Consider the following 17270-nt stretch of genomic DNA (forward strand, 5'->3'; position numbering starts at 1 on the left):
TGTGGGCATATTTCTGTTGGCGTGACGGTGGAGGTTTTGATTTCGCCAGTTTATCACTGACCTTTGGTGTGGTGGACTTGTGTTGGTGTCTAAATTTTGGCGGATTCCGAGCAGTGGGTCATAATGACCGTGGCGGAATTCCGCTGCCATATCGGTGTGTTGACAGTCTTCTGCACGGCAGTAAGCGGCATTTAACATTTAACGCCAATGTTGTAATGACCCCCGAAATGCTTTTATCAAGGATGCATTTAGTAAAGAAGTTCTTGAACGAAAGGGGGCAGGCTCCTTATAAAAGTGGTCATTTGATAATTTGCTAATATCACCCTTGACTATCATGCCAACATTCTGTCTGGGAGGGAAACTGTTAACGGTTTCACTAAAGAGTATTGTGCACTGATATATGTGAATATTACCAAAAGGCCATTAATGGTGGGGGTTTGTGGACCGGATACAGAAAGTGTTATATGAAATCAGCCTTTTGCCAGGACAATTTCTGTGGGGCACAGAGTTCGATGGTCATCTGGCAACCCGATGATAATGCATTGCTCAGTGTCCAGCACTTTCAGTAGTTTAACCTATTACAGGAATGGCCATTTTGTGGAAATCGGGATCAAAGATAATCCTTTAGTACCTGGATCATTTTGTAGGGTCATTTAGACACAGCAGACAGCGCGCTAGTCTGGAGTATTTTTTGCAGTTGTTATTAGTCCAAGCAAAAACACATAGGGACCTGCTCTGAATTTAATTTTCTTGGAAATTAAGTTGGCTTCCATGGCAATGGAATCAAGATTGTCGTGAGATAGCCGGGACAGACTGTGGACTTTGGCAGACAAGGTGACTAATGAAACAATGTGAGCTGAAAAACATGCAACAGTTGTTGAGTTACTTTAACTTTGTGTGCTAGCCATGATGCTGGCAGGGCTTTGGGTTAGGGTGACCACCCATCCGTAAATTTCACGGACTGTCCGTAATTTCGCCCTGCAGTCGGTTGTCCGTGATGAAAGCTTTAACGGATGGCATTTGTCCGTAATTTTAGACTTTCACCTAAAGGGCAACGGAGGCAGGGCGAAATTACGGGCAGATCAGTTTCCCCAGCTGGACTGGAAGGCAGGGAGTCTCCAGTGCTCTGAGGGAGGGGCAGACAGATAAGAATCAGACCTTCTTGCCAAGGGGTCTCCTTCCCTAAAGACATGCAAATGTGCCCAACTGGTAAATCTGCAAATACAAAGGGGCTTGAAAACTTGCATTGACTTTCCTAAAAGGAGTCACTTGAAGTTTTCTGGTGGCAAAGATATCTCTTTTAGAGAAGTATTGCAATGGTGTTCCAAGGTCAGCTGTGGAGTGTGTGGTTTTAATGGCGTGTTATAAAAAAAAATTGTACTAGGTATAAACTGTATATTATTCAAATCTGTATTTGAGAAGCACTTTTTTTTTATTTAACCAAAATGTATTTGCGCATTTTGTAGCAGCCTTTATTATGATGAAATTTTATTTTTCACAGTTCTTTCAGGTACTTCGATACCTCATAGTACTAACAAACATTGGCAAAGCAATAGGTCTCATCTACTAAAGAGTTATCGGCTTTGCTAATGTGTTTTAGCCATTAGCCATGTTATACACCAGAGTAGCTGCTGTTCAGCATGGCTTAAAGTTAGTGGCATAGTGGTGTGGAGTGGAGTAGAGTAGCATAGGAGCAGTGGCGTAGAGCCCAGTGGTGCAAAGTACAGTGCAGTGGGGTACAGTGCAGTTGCTTAGAGTGCGTTAGCTTAGAGTGCAGTGGTTTAGAGTGCAGTGGCATGGAGTGGCATGGAGTGGCGTGGGACAGAGTAGAGTGGCATAGAGTGCAGTGGAGTAGAGTGGCATACATTAGAGTGGCAGAGAGAGCAGTAGTGTAGAGTGGTGCAGTGGCATAGATTGCAGAGTAGACTCACGTTGCAGGGAGTGCAGTGGCATAGTGTAGAGTGGTGCAGAGTAGAGTAAAGTTCTGTAGAGTGGAGTGATGCAGAGTAGAGTGGCATAGAGTGCAGTGGCATAGAATGCAGTAGTACATAGTACATTGGTGTATAGTACAGTGGTGGAAAGTGCAACGCTGTAGAGTAGAATGTCAGTGCAGTGATGTAGAGTGGAGTAGGGTGGCACAGAGAGCAGTGGCATAGAGTACAGTGGTATAGAGTAGAGCGCAGTGGCGTACAGTGCAGTTGTTTAAAGTGCATTCGCGCAGAGTGTAGTGGCATAGAGTGGCCTGGGGTAGAGTTACATAGAGTGCAGTGGAGTAGAGTGGCATACAATAGAGTAGCAGAGAGTGCAGTAATGCAGAGTGATGCAGTGTCATAGAGTTAGAGTAGACTCATGTGGCATAGAGTGCAGTGGTGTAGAGTGGTGCAGAGTGGAGTACTGTAGTATTGTAGAGTGGTGTAGAGTAGAGTATAGTGCCTAGAGTGCAGTGGCATAGAGTAGAGTGGTGTAGAGTGCAGAGTTGCAGAGTAGAGTGTCAGTGCGGTGGTGTAGAGTGGTACAGAGAACAGTGGCATAGAGTACAGTGGTGCAGAGTAAAGGGCAGTGGCATACAGTGCAGTTGTTTACAGTGCATTGGTGTAGAGTGCAGTTGCATAGAGTGGCATTGGGCAGAGTAGAGTGGCATAGAATGCAGTGGAATAGAGTATATTGGTGCAGAATGCAGTAGTACATTGCAGAGTGGTGTAGAGTATAGTGGCGGCCAGTGCAGTGTTGCAGAGTCTCAGCTTCCAATGGTGTAGAGTGCATTGAACTAGAGTGCAGTGGTCAGAGTGGTATAGAGTACAGTGGCGTAGAATAGATTGTTTCACAGTAGAGTGCAGTTGCATAGAGTGGAGAGGTGCAGGGTAGAGTGCAGTGGTATAGAATGCAGTGGCACAGTGTGCAGTGGCATAAAGTAGATTATTTTACAGTAGAGTGAGGTGGCATAGAGTGCAGAGGTGCAGAGTAGATTAGAGTGATGTACAGTGTATTGATGTAGAGTGCAGGGGCATAGAGTTGAGTGTTACAGAGTAAAGTGCATTAGCAGAGTGTATTAGCTTAGAGTGCAGTGGCGTACAGTGCAGTGTTGCAGAGTGGCAGAGAGTGGAGTTGTGCGGATTAGATTGGTGTTGCCTAGACTGGAGTGGTATGGTGTGCAGACGAGCAGAGCGCAGTGGTGTAGAGAGGCGTAAAGTGCAGTGGCATTGAGTAGAGTGGTACAGAGTAGAGTAGAGAGGCATAGTGTGAAGTAGCATAGAGTGCAGTGGCATGGAGTAGAGTAAAGTAGAGTGATACAGAGTAGGGTGCAGTGGCGTGTTGTGGTGCAGAGCAGAGTGGAGTGCAGTATGGATGATATGCTAACAGACTTCCATTACAGACAACACATTTTTGATTGAAATGACCATTACATTTGCACAGATATACAGTTTTTTAAATCAAACTATACTGTGCACAGACGATGATGTGTGGAAATTGCATCACCTAATGCAATGATTTGTTTTAATAATGTAAAGGTATTTGTTTCCAGCACAGTTCAGAATTAACAAAAATGTGCTTGATTTGTACTTCTAATTCTGATATATTCTGAAGTTTATTTAAATGTTGTCATGTGATAGAAAAAACTCTTTCCGAACCCCAGTATCCAGCAAGATTGTCACATAAATCCTCTCACTTTGAAGTCAGAGAAAGAAAAGTAAACACTAAGTTCCTACCGAAGACAGAGCCTGACATTTGACGTTGTTCTTTGAAAGCACAGCAAATATGATCAGATAAGAACAAGATTTACAGGCCTGTTTACAGAAAGGGAGCACTCGGCAGGATACTGTAAATAAGGTTTTGGCAAGGGAAGGGAAGAATTCAAGCTGCATAGCCTAAAACAAATAAAGCCAGCAAATTGAAAGCAACAAATTGTGAGTTACAAACCACAATGTCAATGGCAAGCAACTGGTAGAATGCATTCACTAGGAAGCACTATGAATTTACTTAAAGTGACAGCTGTGTGATACTTTGTGGGGAAAGTCCAGCATTTTAGTCCATATCTTGCAGAGGTTTGGCTACATCAATCACCCAGGTAGTATGACAAGAAGACCTGGAGTGGTTTCCATGTTGCAGGATAGGTCTGTACACCCATTCTATCAGTTTGCCACCATTTCCTATGGTACAGAGCTTCTGGCACACCTCTTGTAGGGTTAGTGCTGGGTGGCAGACATGAAATAGGGCATTTAATGATTATTTAAGGAGGTTGTAAGTAAGGAGTTGACCGGGGTGAAGATGGTAGTCTGCCACAACGGTTTGGAAATTTAGTAGCTCACTGTTCAGAAACAAAGTCCCCAATTTTAAGACACTTGCAACATGCCACTGGTGGAGTTGCTCTGAGCACAGCCATCCTGTGCAAGTGGGAAGGCTTAGCAAAGGTAGTGCAGGAGCACAGGCTTTCTTTGTGTCAGTGAGTTTACAGGTTCTGGCAAGGCAAGAGAAAGCTGTGCATGATAACCCCGGATGGTGATCCGTAGAATGGTCAGTAGGAAACAATGAGCAGTGCATTAAGCCTTCCTTAAAAGTCTTTACTGGTAAACCCCATCTCATGCAGGGAGGTGGGGAGAAAGCCAGTGAGCCACCCATTGGACCTGTGCAGCTGAATGTTAGCATTCTAAGTCCAGAAGACCTAATCCACCCACAGTCACAGTTAGCTTTAGAGTGGAAAGAGCTCACAAAGGTGCCGCAGTGACCAAATCAGATGTGTGGCCTATCTGAAGAAGGAATGAAGGACGAGCAGGGGAAGGTTTGCAAAATAATACTATCATTGGGGTAGCACACCATCTTCACTAGTGCCACGTGGCCTCTACAGAAAGCAGAATAGAAGACCAAAAAGCAAACTGGGCTTGGAGGGACCGTTCGCTCTGCCGAGATTTTCATCCTGGAAATCAGTGTAAGAATGGTAGATATTAATCACTAGGTATCAAAAGGTAACTGGTTCCCAGTTCAATCTGAGATCTAATTGTATATGAAGGCGAAAACAGCACCATATGTTGAAGAAACACGAATTAAATTTTAAAATCTTTAAATTTTGTTTGTGCAATTTACATCCCAAATATTTTGAAGATTCTATGTGTAGTTGACACTTAGGGATAACCCAGATCTCTAGTTTGGCTTTTGCTCAATTTCCATATAAGGACATGGACAAAGCGGGCAATTGCCTTGCAAGGGGTCTGGCCCCTGCTCACCCTTCAAAAGCACTAACAGCGGACCATTGCACCAGAAGAGTTTGCCAAGGTGGATGGGTGTCGCTTGTTCACCCACTTGACCGTGCCCCTTCTGTTTCGCTCCTGTGTGCAGAGACAACTCCCCAGGTACCCAATACCTTCGAATAGTTTTGGTGGACCCATCTTGTCTGATTTTAGGAATTGTCCCACCTTGTTCTTCTCTTCTTTATTTATCCAGTTTTTAGCAACAACCCTCTGAATTACTTGCCGTGAATCTCCCATTTGATCTCGATTTCATCCTCCTCTTTTATTATCTTTGATTGGTAGTCCGGGCTCCCAGTTCTGAGATGAATGTAGAGTCCCATTCATACACTCTAGTGCAGTGAGACTACAGACAAGTTTTGGGTACATCACATCCTGACATTAGGTGTGAGACTGTCGCCCACACCATCTGCCCTGCCTCTTTAAAAAAAAAATAGGTTGAAAGTCCATGGGCGGTTGGGGTAAGCCAGATGTTTTTGTTCAATTTGTTTAAACTAGCATAAGGTTAATTACCTTAATGTGTCCCAAACTGTTTGCCAGGGGTTTTAAAATGTTCAGAAACATAATCAAAATGTTGCTGTTACTTTCTCTTCAGGAAAGATAGGGTAGATTTGGGTAGGGGTGATGGCCTTGCCGCAGTACTGAAGGGCATTAATTTACTACTGAACAAGGACGTAATGTGACACCTGAATGTAGCATACCAGGAGGCAATCACAAAAGGTCCACAGTGAATAAATAGTGCTATGTTAAAAAAGAGTATTTAAATGCACTGACAACATGGTGAGGCATGGCCTCTCTTGCTTGTGTCTGTAAAACTGACGTTTGTTCTTGAATTGTTGTCCTGAATTTTGACCCTTTGTCCTGAATTTTTGTCCTGAATTTTGACCCTTTGTCCTGAATTTTTTACAGTCCTGTCCAGAATTTGCCTCAATGCCAGGTGGTCACCCTACTTTGGGTAGATGCTTGGCGATGGCTATGGTAGGTGTTATGAAAACTATCGAGAAAGTGAAATTGAGCAGACGTGAAGATGAGTGTGGTGGTTTGAGTGATTTGAAGAACTCAATTTAAAGTGTATGTGATGGGAGGAGGAGCGAGGAAGTGAGACAATAGCAGTGAGATAAATTCTGATGTAGAAAGTGCCAGAGTTTTGCACTTTGCTGGTACAGAAACTGGTGTGAGAAGACTGGCTTAGGATGACGAAACATAAGAAAGCAGAGCACAGTTTTCCTTGAGCTTGTTTCTGTGACTACGGTATTAACAATTGTGAGAAAAGCAGTTAGCAAACAAGAAAGTGGTGTTTACAATTGATAACGCTACTGCTGTGCCTCTGATAAACACAATGACAGAGAAGGGCAAATGGGTGCGTGGCTTATTGCAGACGATAGTGCTGAGATATTTGCATTCCGATATTATGTTTCATGCCCAGCACACCAAGGCAGCGACAGTGTAATATGAATTCCGCATTATGTCGGCGGAAGCAGGCAAAATTTTGTGGGCCGGCTTCCGTACCGAAAAGCAGATACTGCCCTTGTCAGAGGGGAGTTGTGGTGCGTCGGAGCCTGACTACATGAAAGCTGATCGACTCATCACTGGCTTCCACCCCAACAGGTACATACCGTCTGGCTTTACGTACTTCTATAGAGGATGGACGAGGGCTATATTGCGGGAATAGAAGGGGTTTTTACAAAAGTGGACGATACGGAATTTGATTTATTGATCATGCTACACAGCGACCTACCACCTGCCGTGGTACCAGGAAAGTTCGCAGAGAAAGCATACTATTGAAGAATACTGTGGGGATACTAAGGAGGGCGACGTGCAGAAGGCTGCCAGAAGGGTGGGTCAGGGTTACGTGGAGAAAGACAGGTGGTGGAAACAAATAATGGTGGACATTCTGGGGTGGATTGTGCCGTGCTTCATTTGTAAAAGAATGAGTAACAGTGACCAAAGCTCTGCTCGAAAGCCCATGTCCGGTGCTATTAAATGTCAGTGAGCCAAATACCAAGGCTGCATGGTCTGGGCCTCAAAAGAATTGTTGTCCATTACAAAATCCAAAGAAAAAAGGCAGAGTAGTAGGAGTGAAGAAGGAAAAGGCTGGATGTGAGCGTTTTGGATGGAAACTGATCAGTGCTTAATTTGTAAAATAATAGAAGCTGATGCTCAAAGTTTTTCTCAGATGCCGGCAGCCAGCACAGATAAATATTGGGTTTGCCGAATTCCAAGATTGAGTAACCTGGATTTCACCTCCAGCCTCCTTTTCCCACCACAATACACTACCTGCCCCTTTATTTCACTCTTGCATTTCATCCCTGCTACTGCCCCTTTCCCCCTTTGCATTTTTCTCTTTCTTGCTCTGTTTTCAAGTCTTTTGAGGAAGCAATCGGTGCTGGTCCTCAAACATGAGTACTCAAATTAAGCACTGGAGACTGCGAAACGAATTAGAACCTTTCCATTGACAACGTTGATTACCAACCCTTGCCCTTATCTGCATCCTTGTGCGTTTTTGCGTCTACCCCGATTCTGAGTTGATGCTGCAGCCTGCGGTGTTGGAACTACTACAACTAGAATGATGGATCTCGGCCATTTATTCTATGCCGGCATCATGCAATCGGTAGTTTTGTCCTGAAATTACTTCACCTTTGGGGCATGATTATTCCCAATTAACGGGACTTTCCCGTCCTGTTGGCACCTGCTAAATATAGTTGGTAAATTGGGCCTCATCAGGAAATGGGAAGAAGGGGGCGGAGGTCGGGTGGGGGCTAGAGGAGGCTTTGGTCTGGTTGGGTGTCATGGAGAGGTCCGAAGTATCGGGTACTGATTCACCTTGTATCCCCGCATCTGGTAATTGTGGGAACTGTGGCTCACTCAGAGTGAGCTAGAGTAGTGGCACCAGTGCTTTAAATGGGCCGGTACTCTCCGGTACTGAGTACCGGCACTTTATTTTGAGAGGGAGAGTACCGGCATATCTCAAGAAAAACGTAACACTTTTAATTGGAGAGTACCGGCACTTCTCAGAAACAAACAGGTACTCTATTACAGAGTACCTGCACCTCTATTTTTCCATTTAAAGCACTGGGTGGCACCGTGAGAATACTGCCCCAGTCCTCTCGTAGATGTGCTGTTGTGTGATATGAAAACCTGTGGGATGTGGCAGGAGCGCAACAAATTGCACATTTTCCCTACTTTCTCCTTGTCTATAGCACCGTTGTTGGACAGTGTGTGCGTCACTGACAAACTTTGTGAGTCACCAAAGGACCTTGCTGTATAGGAATATAAGCAGGTAATTATGACTCAAGAGTGCGTCAGAATTGCTACCTCGTTTCTAACTACCCCGCTTTTTGCTTTGCTCTCACACTGAGATCCTGTATTTGTCACATAGGACAAAGGCAATGGCCATGTTAGAGTTTTGGGAAGCACACACACACTACTGTATTGTGCATGTTTAATTCTGCTAGCACAGAAGGTCAACCAGTCAACCTCGGAGCTTACTACTGTGAGATGCTGCAGAGAATGAAAATAAAAACTGCTGTAGCTTTTCAGTGAAATTGTGATATTGTGTGACTGACCACCACCACCCTCCAGACCTTTATTCGTAAAAGATTGTTTGCTGGTGCCCAAAGCCCTGCTCTGGCGGTGCTATTAAGAATTGGAATGCCGAATACTAAGGCTGATATTGCCTGTCATTACCGTACACTCTAAGACCCATACTTATTATTTTTTAGTGCCGCATTTGCGTAATTTTTTGACGCAAAAGCAGCGCAAATTTCAAAAATACAATTGTGTTTTGTATGGTTGCGCCGACTTTGCATCAAAAAACGACGCAAGTGCAACGCTAAAAAAGTATAAATATGGGCCTAAATGTCATCTACTGTATTTTGGTATGTATTATGACATAGTATGTTACATTTTTGCATCCACGAACCGCTAAAGTGTCCTGTCCAGACTCACTAAACCCATCTTCGCCTCCTTCTACGAGGCCCCGTCAAAATCCATCCTTCTCAGGTGATCAGTCTCATTTCTGAGCCTTCTGGGATCCTCAGTCTGCTCGCTCTCAGAACACATGCCATGCTAATTCCATGATCACCCCCTTCTTTTTACTGGAGCTCATCTGCTCTTACACTGCGACTCTCAGTGCTTGCTACTGAACACAGTACTGGAAAATTTAGAACAGCCAGGCTTTTAGCAATTTTTTAATTGAGGAAGTTCTAGATAGGATAGGAAAGTGTTAGAAATAGGGTCTCTGGTTGGCAGAGGTACACACCCTTGTCTAAGTAGGGACCACAATCCTAGTCAGGGTAGGTCACAACACAATCCAAATTATCCTTTGCCCACCCTCTGGTAGATCGCCACAGAGCAGGCAGGCTTACCTTAGAAGGCAATGTGTAAAGTATTTGTGCAATAACTTATAGAGTAACACAGTGCAAACAGCACAGAAATTACTTCACACCAGTTTAGGAAAATAGATACTATTTCAATAAAATAAGCCCAAAACAACAAAAATTCAATATGCACAAGTCAAGATGTCACTTTTTAATGGTTTAAATGAGTCTTAATGCTTAAGAATCAGTGGTTGTATCTTTGTAACACACAGTATCTGGGATTCGTCAAAAATAACAACGCACGGGGGGTCACAGAGGAGGAGGTGCATTGAAAAATGAGACACTGAATAAAATTTTCCCACGCAGCGCAAACACTGAATCGTTTCTTTCCATGCTGCAAGGTGATGCGTCGATTTCCAGGAGCGCAGCCTTGGTTCTTCTCTGCGATGCGGGGATCACTGACCCCCAGGGGCAATACGTCGAAAATCCGTGACCGGCTGGTATGAAGCAGCAGGTGTTGCGTCAAGCCATTAGTGATGCACCGATTTTTCAGTCGCAAGGCAAGCTCCGCGTCGACTTCAGCAGGCGTTGAGTCGATTTTCCTCTGCACAGGGATTTTCTTCTCTTTGGCCAAGTCTTTGTGGCCCTGAGACTTCAGAACTGGAGGCAAGCTCAAACCAAGCCCTTGGAGAGCATTTGTGGGGAAGGCAGAGTCCTTCCAGCAGAGTCAGGGGCCAACAGGCAGCAAAGCAACAAGCAGGGCAGCCGTCCTTCTCAGCAAAGCAGTCCAGATGAGTTCTTTGGGGATCCATGCAGTCCCTCCAACAGGGGCCAGTTGAAGGTCCAGGAGTGTCTGATTTGGTGGGGTTAGAGACCCAATAAATACATAACCAAAAATGCCTTTGAAGTGGGGTACATTTCAAAGAGTGGTTTTGAAATACACAAGTTCCCCTTTCAACCCTGCCCTGTCTGCCAGGATCCCTGTGGCGGGTTATCAGTCATTTGTGTCAGGGCGGTCCACTGACCTTTGAAGTGTAAGGGAGAGCCCCTCCACCCGTCCTGACCAGGGAGACCCATTCAATATGCAGATGAATGCAGATGTGACTGAGTGTGCTGTTTATGGCTGTCTGGGTGGAATGCACAAGGGGAGCTGACAAGCAGCCCAACCCAGATGTGGATTAGAGACAGGCTGTAAGACACAGTTGGCAGTAAGTGCAGAGAAATGCCCACTTTCTAAAAGTGGCATTCCTAAAATAGTAATATTAAATCCAACTTCACCAGTAAGCAGGAATTTCTATTACCATTCTCGCCATACTAAACATGACAGGGCTACTCATTTCAGATACAAATCTACCACTTAAGGCCAGTTCAAATGCTGGCCTATCACAGGAGCAGGCCTCATGGGAGTGTAAAACAAATTTGTGAGTTGTTCTCTACTAGGACATGTAAAGCACATAAGTACATTCCTGCCTTTCACTTACATAGCTCTATGGGTCACCAAGGGCCTACCTTAGGGGTGACTTATATGTAGAAAAAGGGGAGTTTGAGGCTTGGCAATTAGTTTTGAATGCCAAGTTGAAGTGGCAGTGAAACTGCACACACAGGCCTTGAGATGACAGGCCTGAGCATGGGTAAGGGGCTACTTATGTGGGTGGCACAACCAGTGCTGCACGCCCACTAGTAGCGTTTAAGTTACAGGCCCTGGGTACCTCTAGTGCACTTTACTAGGGACTTACAGGTCAATTAAATATGACAATTGGGTAGGAGCCAATGTTATCATTTTTAAGGGAGAGAGTACATGCACTTTAGCTCTGGTCAGCAGTGGCAAAGTGCATAGAGTCCTAAAACCGGCAAAAACATGTCCAGAAATAGAGGGAGGCAGGCAAAAAGTTAGAGGATGGCCACTCTAAGGCTGTCACGTCTAACAGAACGAGTCTGTTCCAATGGAACAAGGCAGGTTAGGAAATGGAACGACCCCCATGTCCAGCCATACGAATCCAGGGGATCTTTAGGAATGCTTTATTGAAAAACAGAGTAAGCATGAGGGATGATAATAATGAAGTCTGGAATGAAGATAGGTGGGTAGTGAATGCCAAAGTGCCTTGTGTGCCAGGCAACATAGCTTAAAGATGATTTGTTGTCTGATGGACAACCAAGGTAAGGATTTCAGGATGAGGATGGAAGGAGACCGAGAGGGAAGGTTGCAGATCAGGCCTGCTGCTGTATTTTGCATCACCTGTAATTTGGACAACAATGTGTCATTAGCTGTCACCAATAAAGCGCTGCCATAATCAAGGTGACTTGTAAATAGTGCGTGGACCAAGGTCTTCCTTGATGAGGAGGGACTCTAAGGAAAAACTCTTTTCAGGAAACGTAGCGTGGCAAAGCTTGAGCCATAAATAGTGTTGACCTGCTCTTTCATGGAGAGGGTTTGACCAAGCTTGAAACCCAGATTTTTCACCACCAATTTTGGGGTTGAGGCAGCACTGAGTTCAGATAGCCACCAGTCAGCTGACCAAAACTGCAGAGCTTTACCAAAGAGGACAATCTCAGTTTTTCGGTGTACAGTTGGAGGCAATTGTTAGTTATTCAGTCTATGATTTCTCTCATACAACTGGTGAACTGAGACTTAGCCACAGCTGGATCTTTGCCCACAGGAGATAAGAAATTATGTGTCATCGGCATAGGATAGGGTCTCAAACCCACAATGTCGGGCTCAGGGTCAAACCCTGTGGGACGCCATTGTCAACTGATAGAGTGTGTGGCCTAAAAGTATCTCAGCAGATGGTTTGTGTTTGATTTTAAAGAAGTCCTTGATCCACTGCAGCACTTTGTTGTAAATTCCTGGATCATACAGTCTGCAGATTAAGATTGAATACAAGACTGTATCAAAAGCCAAAACAAATCGAGTAGAACCAGCATAATTGGTGTACCAGCATCCAGTGACAGCCTGATCGTAACAGTGACTGACATTAGTGCAGTCTCCAAACTGTGCATAGCTCAGAAACCAGAATGAGAAGGGTCCAGAACCTATTGGTACTCCAAGAAAGCAGTAAGTTGCTTATTTACATGACTCTCAAGTAATTTCCCTAAGAAAGGAAATTGGGAGATTGGACAATAATTGGAGAAAACCTCAGGATCAGCAGCTGGTTTCTTTAAAATTGGAGAAACCACGGCAGACTTCTACTCTGTCTGAAGTTTGGGAGAGCCTAGCGATAAGTTATGGAGAGCCAATGCAGATGGAGTAATAGATTGTGCAATGCAGGATGTAATCTTAGGTGGGCATAGGTCCACAGGTGAGCCTGATTTAGTACCACTCAGCATCTCCTTATTGGCCGGAAAATTGAGGTAAATGATGTCTATCTTTCCATCAAATTAATTGACCAAGGCATCTCAAACTTTTGCAGAGCCAGGATAGCATGATTACAGGCGTGAGGCTTTAAAAAAAGTGTTCAATACATTAAAAAGTTCTTTAGAAGGGTTAACCGCCTGCTCAATATTTGTTCATTCACTTCCTCGCTGTACATGTATCCCAGTCATCAGATGCTCAGAATCAAACTCTAGTCCTGAAACCCATTTGATGGCTCCACAGTCCATTATTTTTCCATTTTGAACCATTGGCCGTTTCTGCCAACTTCAGCCCTCAGCTGTCCTTTATTAATTTCTGTCATGATTCACAAGTTCCCACAGTCCTCTTTATCCATGCTCCTTTTGCCCCATCTGATAGACTTAAGAGTACATTCTTCCGCGATGTGCCCTCAAACGCTCCCGTTAGCCTCAGACACATATACTTTCCTCGACGGTCAATTGCTACCCCAAAGAGCCCTGCTCCATCAAGGACTTCTGCCCCACCCCCTTTGCTGGCACTTAGCAGAGCTGCCAAGAGGCTCCATGTCATGAAGACATAATCTGAGTTCATCAGCCAGCATGGTTTTAGGTACAACAGCCGTTTGCATTCTGTGATCTTCAATCTCACATTTGAAATGATAAATTAATAAAAAGCCATGACTGGTGAATAATGTCACACCTGACATGGGGGCATTTGGTAGCGATATTATTCTGAAGTCAATCATGGATACGGTGCCAGAGTAAGTAGAATTTATTCTCAACTAGAGTAATCATAAAAGAGAGGGAGACAAATGGTCTCAACACCACTCCAGAGGTCATATTCAACTGTCACCTTCCCTCGAGCCCCCTTCACATTACATTCTATGATGGAACATGCACACAGGGCTCATGAACAGACATGAATATATCATATCTCTCCCCTTCCAACAAGAACATAAATAAAGTATACATAGCATAAAATAGTTCCACCAACGAAACCAAAGAGACAAAAGAAACAAAAATGAATCAAGCGCAGAACCAACAAAAACCCAACATACTAGATGAACGAAACGTCTGATTCATAACAAAATTATCAAATCTCTTCAGAGCTCTAGTGAACACTTGGCATGCTGGCTCAAAGTTTCAGCTACACACTGGTTAGCATTTTGGGCCTCTTTGCTGTTGTCTGCACCACTCTTCATCCCTCTGCACAGCCCGGGAAAGCCAACACCACAAGTACTGTTGATTTTCTGCACCATGACCACCCATGCTACATTCCACCATAGACCATTTGACAATTTCAAAGCCTTGCCATCCTCACTCACTTCCTCCACCAAAAAGCCAAACCAAATTTTGACCTGCCCTTCACCACTTTTCACGCAGGTGCTTTGACACACACAATCTCCTGGAACTCCCTCCCCACCAGCCTCAGGACCACCCAGGACCACTCCGCTTTCCGGAGACTCCTAAAGACTTGGCTGTTCGAGCAGCGATAACCCCCCCTTTCCCCCCTAGTGCCTTGAGACCCGCACGGGTGAGTAGCGCGCTTTATAAATGTTAATGATTTGATTTGAATCCTTTAACCAGGTTTTGGGTCCTAGTTCATTTAACTACATAAAACCTTTTCTTACTTTTACTTTGACTCAGTTGAATATTGTATCGAACCCTCTCCATGTCACAATTCACATCAACATTGATCTTTCAAAACCTACTTAACCGCGAAGGCTTGAGCTAGTCAAACGCTGTCCTCCCCCTCAAAGCTGCAAAAGGGGAAACCCCTGTGACACTATTGGAGTAGTGTGATAAGACCAGAGCACAGAGTGGACAGCATCTGCAACATAAATACCAGCAACTACAGCTGATGCATTCTGACACTAAACAGCTTACCCTTTCACCTTGACCATTGCTTTGAGGGTGATATAAACTGCATCTTTTATGTGTGATGCCTGCACCCTATAATGATTCCCTCATTTCGATAGACACAAACTGCACACCATTATCTGAGACAATCTCAAACGGAATCCCTTCCCTGGCAAAAACATAAATGAGAAAATTAACAACTGCTTTAGTGCTGGTCAGAGTCCAGTAAAGAAAAAAGAGAAACTGAGTAGAAATTTCCACCTGCTGGGCCGCATACTGGCCAAATGCAGAATTTCCATTAGGTGGATGTCCTCAATAGCCCTGATGATGGCAGAATGGATGAGATATATAGCTGAATGGGTAAATGCTGAGCAGTGCCACATGCATAAAACTCGCAGGGATAATAAACATGTGTATGACCTACAGGCCTGGGCACAATGCTCACCGTGCTACTTCCCCCTGATGCCCAACCCCCAGTAACTTGACTGTGGAGTAGAGTTAGGGAACCCATAATGTTCAACTAAAGTAGGGTACAAGGAAAGACATGGTGTTAACATTCACTTGGAGAATATACCACCTTTATGCCTAATGCACTGTATATGGTTTGTTATATGATGTTTGAAATTGAATTGGGAAAACTGAAGAAGTCTTTGGGAATGGGAGACTTAGGGGGTCATTCTGACTGACCGCCGGGGCCGGGGTCGGCGGTAGCACTGCCAACAGGCTGGCGGTGCTCCGCTGGGCATTCTGACCGCGGCGGTACAGCCGCGGCCAGAAACGGAAAGTCGGCGGTGTACCGCCGACTTTCCGCTGCCCATGGGAATCCGCCATGGCGGCGCAGCTTGCTGCGCCGCCATGGGGATTCCGACCCCCTCACCGCCATCCTGTTCCTGGCGGTTCCGCCCGCCAGGAACAGGATGGCGGTGAGGGGTGTCGTGGGGCCCCTGGGGGCCCCTGCAGTGCCCATTCCAACGGCATGGGCACTGCAGGGGCCCCCGTAAGAGGGCCCCACTTTGAATTTCAGTGTCTGCTCAGCAGACACTGAAATTCGCGACGGGTGCTACTGCACCCGTCGCACATCCTCCACTCCGCCGGCTCCATTCAGAGCCGGCATCCTCATGGAGGGGTGTTTCCCACTGGGCTGGCGGGCGGCCTTTTGGCGGTCGCCCGCCAGCCCAGTGGGAAACCCAGAATACCCGCGGCTGTCTTTTGACCACGCAGCGGTATTCTGGCAGTTCCCTCCAGGCGGGCGGCTCCCGCCGCCCGCCAGGGTCAGAATGACCCCCTTAGACTGTTATCATAATTCTACACAACATTCTGAAGTGTTCTTGCAGTGTGCCAGTATTGTTATGTTTACTGTACAAATAAAATTGCCTTAGTGCTCCAGCCATTTTGACAAACAATCCACTAGTATGATAACATACTGTTGCACAATAGGTGAAATGTAAAATGGCCCCAAGAAATCAATGCTGACTTTATCCCAGACTTCCTCAGGGCAGCCCACTACACTTCCTGGCAGTGTAGGATGCTTCAAACTCTTGTCATTCCAGGGAACAAATTGAACACTTCACAACCACATCCTCCACATCTCTATCCATTTCAGGCCACCAATAGGTTTTCCTGAGCTTTCTCTTCTTAAGTGTCATACCTAAATGACCTTCATGGGTCAGACACAATAACTTTTCCTCTGTCTGCAAAAGGAGGAACCAACTTGTCCGATCAGAACAACAGCCCTAACTCCACAGATAACTAAGACTGGACCCAGCTGTAAGATTATAACTCCACTGAAATATTCTTATCCCTAGGCCGACCATTCTACATGTACTCAATAACTGTCCCCAAAGCTTTGTTGTTACTCAAATCCACACTGGCCACCAAACAATCCAAATCCTGTTACTCCTACAAATGCACATCCATATCGTCCTGGCAGCAAGGAAGCCTAGGAAGAAAATCAGCTTCTTTTCGACCACTGGGTATATAGTCAACATCAAAATGGTACTCCAATAGCTTCACACTTAGCTGAACCAACCTAGCAGTAGCTTTGCAACAAAAATTGAATTCTCCACAAATAGACCTTAAATTGATCCACTGCCCACATGTAAGCAAGCATTTCTTGTTCTATTACGGAATAACGTTTTCTTGAGGTATTAAAGTATGTGAGGCAAACACAACCATACTCTCAGACTCATCTTCACCTTGGGACAGAACTGCCCCTAAACCAATATTACTTGTATCCACTGTAATCATTAATGGCTTTCCCTGTTGATGTGGACTTAGAAGGGGAGCATTGGATAATTCTTTTTTCAATTCATGGAAGGCATTTTCTTGAGGCAGGTCCCACACAAACCTGACATTCTTCTTCATCGCAAAGCTCAGCACGGTTCCTTGTGTACCATTGCGACAAATTTGTGAATATTAACAAAAAAAAGATTTACAGTCATTCATACACTAATTATTTAACTTACAGTGGCACTCAGAAACTCATGCACCTCTGAGAGAAAATTCATCCTTTTACAAAGCCACT

General features: G+C 44.9%; 1 protein-coding gene across 1 annotated transcript in view; it reads left to right on the forward strand.

Annotated features, from left to right (window-relative positions):
• The first annotated feature begins 6775 nt into the window (after nt 1-6775).
• Nucleotides 6776-17270, forward strand: part of LOC138247000 (proton channel OTOP2-like) — a 257239-nt gene continuing 246744 nt past the window's right edge. Inside the window, exon 1 of the mRNA XM_069201748.1 lies at nt 6776-6848. The gene's annotated coding sequence lies outside the window, so the exon portion shown is untranslated. The remainder of the gene's footprint in view (nt 6849-17270) is intronic.

This window comes from Pleurodeles waltl, chromosome 7 (assembly GCF_031143425.1).
Source record: "Pleurodeles waltl isolate 20211129_DDA chromosome 7, aPleWal1.hap1.20221129, whole genome shotgun sequence".
Lineage (NCBI taxonomy): Eukaryota > Metazoa > Chordata > Amphibia > Caudata > Salamandridae > Pleurodeles > Pleurodeles waltl.